Here is an 8,779-nt window from a genome sequence, read left to right on the forward strand (position 1 = left end):
AACATGCAAGATACTTTTGATGAGAGAGCAAGAAAAAGGGGATTTAATGACCACAGACAGAATATAAACTAAATCTGTTCCAAAAGACAGAATGAAACAGCCTCGGCCCTGTGTTCCCGGAGATGAAGCTAACAGGGCAAAACCTCCAAATGTCCATACATCTATCCCAACACATTTCTAAACCACAGAGGAAGAGGGATAACAAATATTCAAGGCAAATATTAAATCAGTTCACACAAGACATCTACAGCCTTGTCCATTCCTCTATTAAGACTGTGTTTTCCACGCTACTCTCAAAAACAAACTGATAAGATTTCTTTTACTTTCATTGGAACTCTATTTTGCTATCTAGTAAGAAGCCAGATACCTATATTTTTCTTGATACACAACAAACGTTCCCTGCAATACTCAATAGCTCTTCAGTCCCTTCAGCAATCACACTTTTCAAATGCAGGCATAGCTTTTACCTTCCCCTTTGGCCAAATCACTTGTACACAACACCTATAAATCTCAATACCAATTCCTAGCTTCCCCCTTAATTCAGTCCTTCAATAGCTGCACAAGTCGCACCCACTCACACATCAATATATCAGTACTCCTTGGGCAGGACCAAGTGGTACCACCTGCGGCTCCCAGGCACTCCCCAGAGAGAGCAATTACAGCCCCCATCGTGTAAGATGCCCAGAAGCATCATGGTTTTCCCCCTCTATAATTATGCCTTGTAAGGTGTAACACAATTTGGAGTTCTATTGCTGCTATTTCCAACCCTGTTCTGTGACCTGAAACTGTTAAACATGTCAGTTAGTGTATCATTGCATGATGAGTATAATCTTATGTACAGGTATACACACATCCACAGATATGTAATATCTGTTGTCATGTGGTACCAAAAAAAATGAGGCAGTTACTGTGACACCAGTTTGCCTTGTATGACCATAAAAAGACAATCATTTGTCAAATCTTTTCTATATTTAACCAAACAAAACATCAATTAGTGGTACATGAAAGGACAATAAAAGGGATAAGCCATTTCTGAAAATAGACACGGTTTTAGCTTTCAGCAGATTATTGTCTTTTTTCTACAGAGGCACTGGTAGATGTGGACACACAAAGTTTCTGACAATGACAGGAATTCTGCATTTCCTACAATATATACAACGTGTGAAGAGATATAATAACTCCCCTGTGAAGCAGTACAGCTGGTGTCTCTCCATAAACTGCCAATTATGGCAGAGTCTGAGCACCTGCATTCAATACTCAGGCTCTTAATACAATAATGAAAAAAAAAAAAATTGTAATTCAGGTTTCCCCTTGCACAGAACATCCAGAACTAATAAGATATATAAATAAAAACTTTCCATGAGGCCAAGGAGAAAAATGAAAATCTGGTTACCAGAGGACAAGTATAAAATACAACTGACTCACTTTAACAACCCAGACAATTTTCATGTTATTCCTCCACCCCTTCTTCCTTCCTCTGAAACAGTTCATTTTAAGCAAACAAAAAACTTAAGCCAGACAACATAGATTCACCCCTCTGGATTTAAAATTTACATCCAAGCAAATAACAAACTCAACATCTTATTCTAGTGTCATTGCAGCAAACACTTTGCGGGGTGGGAGCAGGTGTTGGGGCCCAGTCCAGTACATTTTCTTTTTGGTGAAGTCAATTCACACAGCACTCTCACTTTAAAAAAAAAAAAAATACAAAAGAAAGAATAAATAACATAACATGAAACTAAGTCATAGAGAAAAAGAGTAACCTATAAAGATCTCTGCTCCTCACTTCTACACGTATCTGCTCCATCAGGTACAACTTTAGCCCAGTGCCCATTTGACGCATTTTAATTGTGTCATGGTTATCTTCTTTTCATGACATGAAGATTCTTAAAAACAAACAAGTTTATTTTAAAAATCGAGAGAGAACAGCGCATAAAAATGCCCAAGGAGAATACCGCTCTTAAGGGTTATTACTGCAGTGCTACTAGGAGTACGAGTGAAATTTCAGTCCTCAGCAGTGGGCTTGAAATGCAACAGCCTTGATCCAGAACAGGAAAAAAGAGGTCACAGCTTTCCAAACAAAGCCTGAATTCATTTCAGCATGTGCACGCACACACCATTGCACAGGTCAGCATTTAATTGAAACAATGTTTTACATTAAAACAATAATAAAAAACAGATTGAAAAAGTAAGCATGATTCTTCCTGTTTCCTCCTGTTATCATAATCATTCTTTCCTGCACTTCAGATTGACCTCTAACCAGAGGAGGGGGAAAAAAAAGTCTTATTGAAAGGAGAAGGATACAGCTAGTGGCTTGCTGGAGGCAAAAAACCACATCCTTGTCTCGAGACACTGGAAGATGTATTTAACATAAGGAAATGCAGGGCAGGGTGCAAAACATGCTGCTAGAAGCAACGCAGAGGCAAAGGAAGTGAGACACTACAACAAAGCCAAGTTTACCACTACAGACATTATAATGCAGATAAACTGAAGATTCAGACATAGTACCTCTGAAAACTTCGAGCAGCTCAGCTTAGCTGTTGGGCGTCTTTCACGTGGGAATGTTTTGGTCTGAGTATATGCCACTGCTGTAAACTGAGCAGAGCATTTGTTTCAGCTTTGCTCAATCCTTTTCAGATCTTCATTCTTCAGGATTAATGAATATCAATAGCCTTTTGGCAGTAAGAGGTGAGGTTCAGAAGTGGGCAAGTAGGTTTTCACTGCTTTATTCCAGCAGGAAGGGGAGGAAGGACTCAGAACTCAGATTTAGTTAGCATGCCATATGGTCAGTGGGACTGTTTGCACAGGCATGGGCTACCTATTTCTAGTAAAGGCATACAGGACTGGTCCCTAGGACTGCCCTACACAGAGCAGAAACTTAACTCGGAAGGCAGCCTTTGCAATAGTGAACAACACTGATTCTCAGTGGAGTATAAATGGAAAAATCCCAGTTAAAAAAAAAAGAAAAGAAAAGAAACAAGCATAATAAGTCATGCATGATTACAAACAATGGAAAATAAACAATTTGTTCCAGTCCAGCAACTGTGTGCTTTACCTCACCAACTCATCCTGTCTGTCTAGAACAGAGGAAACTAAGTGGACAGAGGGGGAAAAAAAACCCAGCAGAACGCCCTGTCCTGGTACAGATGATCCTTCTTTGGTACCAGGCTATGCATGAGGTCGATAGCATTGTTTCCTTGTAAGATTTTCTTGCTCATAGCTTGGCTAAGTGTTGGCACATTAGGTCATAATCACAAATGTCTGAGCCTAAAAATAGAATCTACAACACTGCTATATTTGTCAGAATCTGTGTATAATTATACACTACTGTAAATAATAGAAAGCATCCACTCAAAATGACGAACATATATACTTTAGGTTTCAAAAAGAGAACATACACAACACTTGAGGAAATGAACTGAACAAACCAAAATTGTTAATCATGCATCTTTCACTGCCCATCAACTATTTCTTCTGCAAATCCATCTTGTCTGGACTTACTCTACCAGAATCCTAATACCAGAATTTGTAAGTAGCTTCAAAGAAATTGTAATCTTCTTCTTCTAAGGTTGTTTACAAAAGGAAATGTTTCTTCTTTCCCCTGCTAATCTGGCATTTCCCTTCCAAATTATTATGGCCAAACCCAGAAGACACAAACCGTTTCTCTTTGTCACAGCTGCGAGATCCAACACGATACTCTCCTGCATGGCTGAAAGTGGAATGTCAACAGCATATGGAAAGATTTCAACTTCCTAAGAGCACTGAAAAGGACATCTTCCTCTACTTCTAGATCTTTATATACTATACTTCAAAATTTAACAGTTTCATGCATAGAAAAAGCATTTCAAATAACATAAAATCAATTTTAACCCTTAGAAACCATAATAGGAGCATATAGAAACCATAATAGGAGCACTTCACAGGCAATGGATACAAAAGTTATTCCAGTGTTAAATATTTTTGAGATAAGGAGCTCTTCTGCTTTGTATTTGGCAATTTTTAAATCAGCATGGCTTTCTGCACTCATTCATGACAACAATCTCAAAATTATACCAGGAAATCTTTTATAGAATTTCAAGTATCATATACTGCAAATCACATGTACTCTTGAACATATCATAGCCTCATAAACAAAGGCAGTTTATAGCACTTTATTACATCAAGATATTGGATGGTCAAATCCAAGAAAAAAAAAATAGAGAACATGTGTCCATATGTTGTTTGCAGTTGTGCATAAGCCTACAACACAGACAAAGCCTGTTTGCCTGGCAGGCGGAAGCCTCGCCATCACCTGGTAAGGACCACTGCTGCACTGAGAATGTGTTGAGTCAATCTTTCATCCTGTGCAGATCCAGCAAAGCAGCCCTCCTACCCATCACAGCGAGACAGCACTGGGCAGTAGCGAGAGAAGCTGCCATGAACACTGTGGGACACCAGTGATGTCTCTAGGCAAAGGCTCTTTTCCCTTTACTCCCAGATAATGGAACAACAGCACCAGGCAAGCACCTGATGTCTGTGGACCACTAGCAAGCTTTCCTCTGACCTGCGGGCAGGAACCACCATTCACAATAGCTGAAAAATTCAAATGTGTTCTTCCATTTGCATCCTAAGAAACTTCTACAACTCAGAGCAGATTTTGGTGTGTTTTGTTTTGGTTTTTTGTTTGGTTTTTTTTTTGGTTGGTTGGTTGGTTGGTTTGGTTGATTTTGTTTTTTCTGTCCCCCCCCCACCCCCCAATGTACATAAGTACGGAAACAAACACACCAACAAATTTACCAAGGAATAAAAAAATAATAAAAAAAAAATCTATGGACTAGACTCCTAAAAAATAAATAAGTTTAACAATATATTTAATTTAATCTGTACATAAAATGCATGCCTATTTAGAAAAAAAATCAGGAAGCAGAAACCCTTGCTTTTGCTCTTGAAACCATATGCTGCAATCTGTCTTTAGCTGCCAGCGCTATATGGGAAAAATCCCTGAAGAACTTTCATATACTGTTTGCACAGGAAGGATAATGCCCTTAAATCCCTTGTAACCATAACATTGCAAATTCACTCGCCTAACCTGAGCACTAATCTACTGTAGGGATTATGTGCGCGATTTATAGTCCTTCGTGAAGAGCTCCGGCATTTGCTGGAACATGTCTATGAAGCTGACTAAAAGTTGCTGAGAGGTATGACAGGGGAGGGAAAGGAAGGAAGGAGGAACTGTACTTTCAAAAGTTCTTTCATACCAGAAACAGTTTATTCACAGATCAGGTACACACACACACATCATTTATCCTAAGACAATGCCAACAGAGGGAAATAAGGAATAGCAGACTGGCTGTTTCTAGCCTACTCTCATATGTAAACGTACCTAAGCTAAGGTTAGTCATATGTGTGCTAGAAGAAAAATAAGGACAGCCAGGCTACCAAATAGCAAGGGCAGAAAGACAAGAAGCAACAGTTAGTGGCTAAATGCCAGTCTAATTGTAATTGGGAACATTGTCAAGTCAGAATATAGCTAAAAGTTAAAGTCAGGAGAACTATGAAAACACATTTCAAACAAGTAATTTCCCAAAGAGTATTCCTTTATCTTGGAGAAAAAATAGTTTTAGTCCAAATACAGAATTCCAAGTCATAACCGGAGCTCGCTCCAGAGCAAGGAAATAGAAGAACTTCGTGCATCACGAGGAACCAAGTCTGACTCACCTGCAATAACTTAATGTCAGGCTAGTGGAGAGCTGCAGGGAACACAAACTCTGTTAGTAGGAGAAAAACACTGCAGTGCTTGTGTGCTGGTCAGCAACAACAGTGAGCATGGTTATCCTACTTCAGCTGGCAGGAGGTGGAAAATTAGAAAAGACATGATGGGGAGAGGAAGAAGGAAGCACGTAAGTCTGCAGAATACCTTTCAGGTAGCAAAATTCCAGTTAAGATAAATGATGCTGTTTACAGCACGTTGTATTACCAAGAAGAAAGTCCACAGATTTGGTAAACCCTTCTCAGAGATTAAAGGTCAGGAAGTTCCCTTTGGTTCTTAGATGTGCAAAACCTTTAAAAGTAACACAAGGGAACGAGCAGCTCAGATCATTGTTGAAAAAAACCCAAACCCATAGGATAATTTAAAAGATAGTGGATTTCAGAGTGTCTTCGAAAATCTTTAGTCTTGATTGAATCATTTTCATTCATTCAAAGACGCTATACAGACAGCTGAGGATTTATGCTGTTGCTACAGGAATAACGTTGCCTGGCACACAGCTCTCATCCAGCTTCACACCCAGAGAGCTAAAGCCCCTGTGGGACACAAAACCCGACCAGCAGAATAGCGACGAGCACACCACTCCTGTCAGTGTGACTTAGAGCTCGGTTACTGACATTGCGTTGATTCCCAGGTCTAGAAAATAAACAGGGACCACACAGAACTCTCTATTCCCACCACAGCTCGGCCAATGACCCAGCCTAGGACAGCATCTGCCCTAAACGTACTCCGTTCATAAACAAAATGACATAATGCTAAACTTTCAGGATCTGCAAGCTAAGGAATGACCTTCCGACTACCATTTCACAGCCCACCGGTCCACACTGGTAGGGCTGCACAAACACAGGCTACTCTGGCACCCTGTACCCCCTCACCCTTCAAACCAAACAACTTCTTTTGGGGCTGACCCTCCAACACATTCAAACGCAGAAGTTTCTGAATGCATTTGCCACACATGAATATCATTTCTTCTGTACCACTGAAGCTGCATAAGCAAGAACACAACATCTGTCTGCCATGAAGGTTAATTTAAAATATTAATGACTGTTATTGATCCACTCTTCTGAAAAATATTCTTTATTTCCTGCTTATGTAAATATCGGCAGACAGAATGGGATGTGCTTTAAACAGATTATTAAGTACTCAACCCACAACTGTGTATATGAAGTCAGCGATCCCAACATCCAATTAACTGCAAGCCAGTTTCAGATAAAAACACACTTAAAATTAGCTATGACGAAAACCAAAAGTTCACATGCCCTGACTGCAGTAAGTGCAACGGTCTCCATACAAAAACAAAAATCAAGTGCCATTACAAAACAAAACGCTAAAGATTTTATATAAGAAAAAATAACTACAAAAAGCAACATAACATGCACCAGTCTCTTCCGAGAGGCAAACAGAACAAGACTCTCTGGATACAGAGACAGTTGCACTACAGAAACATCTGTGCATTCAGCATATGCAAAGACACAGGGGAAAAAAGACTCAGAAATTTTGCAGTCGCATCAGAATGACACCGAACCAAAGTAAAAGGGTGAGACTCTAATGCTAGACAGCTAAAATAACACAATTTTTGTGGAATCTTTGGAAAGTAGTTGCGCTATTTTAAATGTCTAAGATAGCAATTCTAAAACCAATTCTGACTTTGTCTTTGCCCCAACAAGATGCTGGGGAGAGAAAATCCAAAGAAAGAGGGTAAGGGATCCCACAGACAAGAGCAACGTCAACACACTCCATCCAGTCTCAAGCATGTTCCTTCAAGCCACTCAGCAGCATCCAGATGTAGCCACTTCTGCACAAAAGCCATCATTAGTGCTCTAAGAAACAACCAAAAAACATATGTTACAGTCTGAGTCCAAAAAAGCCACATTGCTTTGTTATGTGTGCGTGCAAGCAAGGACGCGTTTGCTCATAACCTGTTAAGACAGCAAACTAGGTCAATTGTTTTGGTTTACAAACAGCTTGTGCATTAAGGACCCAACTTTAAAATAACAGAACACAGAACTAACTTAAAACTCATGATGGGGATTGGATTTTCTTGGTCTTCTTACACTGTAAATTAGCAGTGTCAGAAAACTCAATTGTTCCAGTCCAAAAATTAATTTGTAGCTTTACTTCTGTATTGTGTCTGGACTTCACAGTGCATTTAAAAAAAAAAAATCCAGTGTTCTGCCATTTCTGAAAAAATATCTCAATTTTATAAGAATACATTTTTGGTATTGACCATCTGATATTCCCCAAACCCCCTACGTTTTCTACAAGACCTTTTTATAAAAATGCAAGCAGCCTTTCCCACCTCATTTTGGATGTCCCATGGAAACCAGTATTCAGTTAGAGAATGCAATAGCAGAGCATTTGCAACAGCAAATCAATCTTTTTGTGTGCTACAAAAAAAAAGTAAACAACAACAACATAGACATGGTATTTTCAGTCACTTTCCACAGGGGAATAAAATAACTATAGCATGTCAAGCAGTGCTTTCCCTTTAAAATCTGTAACTGAAATCAGTTAATTTGAAAACAAACCAGAAAACACCCTGCAAAGCAAATAATCCCATTGCCTTGGTCATCAACTGCATTTGTCAAAATCTACACTTTCAACAGTGTTTCAGCCCACATTCCTACATTTAGGATTATAATCCAAGAAAAATATTTACATTTGTTGTACACCCCCAGCAGAAATCAGGTCCAAATCGTGTTGGGAAAGGTTCAGACTGAACCTTTATGGCTTAAAGAAAGGATAGATATTCTTGATGACCTAACACTAGGCTGTTTCATCAAGACTGTGGCTGAAAATGAAGAGCTGAAATGAAGAGCTCAGATTTGAGATACAAGGCTGAGAAACCACATATTAAACACAGTGTTTGTCTAATTAAAAGACCAGTCAGAGGCTGGTCCTCAGGGTGCACAGAGACTCACTGTTAATCACATTAGCCCAAACGGCTCACATTTCCTGCAGGTGGCCAGGCTACCAAAACTACAGAAGCTAGGGAAAAAAAACAACACATAGATCTAACAAGGAGGCATTCCT

The 8,779-nt window shown here is 39.4% G+C and overlaps 1 protein-coding gene across 1 annotated transcript in view; it reads right to left on the bottom strand.

Annotated features, from left to right (window-relative positions):
* The window catches only part of SPATA5 (spermatogenesis associated 5), a 200,689-nt gene that overhangs the window by 175,382 nt on the left and 16,528 nt on the right, over window positions 1-8,779 (bottom strand). The gene's annotated exons all lie outside the window — the stretch shown is intronic.

The sequence above is a fragment of the Charadrius vociferus genome, unplaced genomic scaffold (assembly GCF_000708025.1).
Source record: "Charadrius vociferus isolate BGI_N301 unplaced genomic scaffold, ASM70802v2 scaffold806, whole genome shotgun sequence".
NCBI classification, from domain to species: Eukaryota; Metazoa; Chordata; class Aves; order Charadriiformes; family Charadriidae; genus Charadrius; species Charadrius vociferus.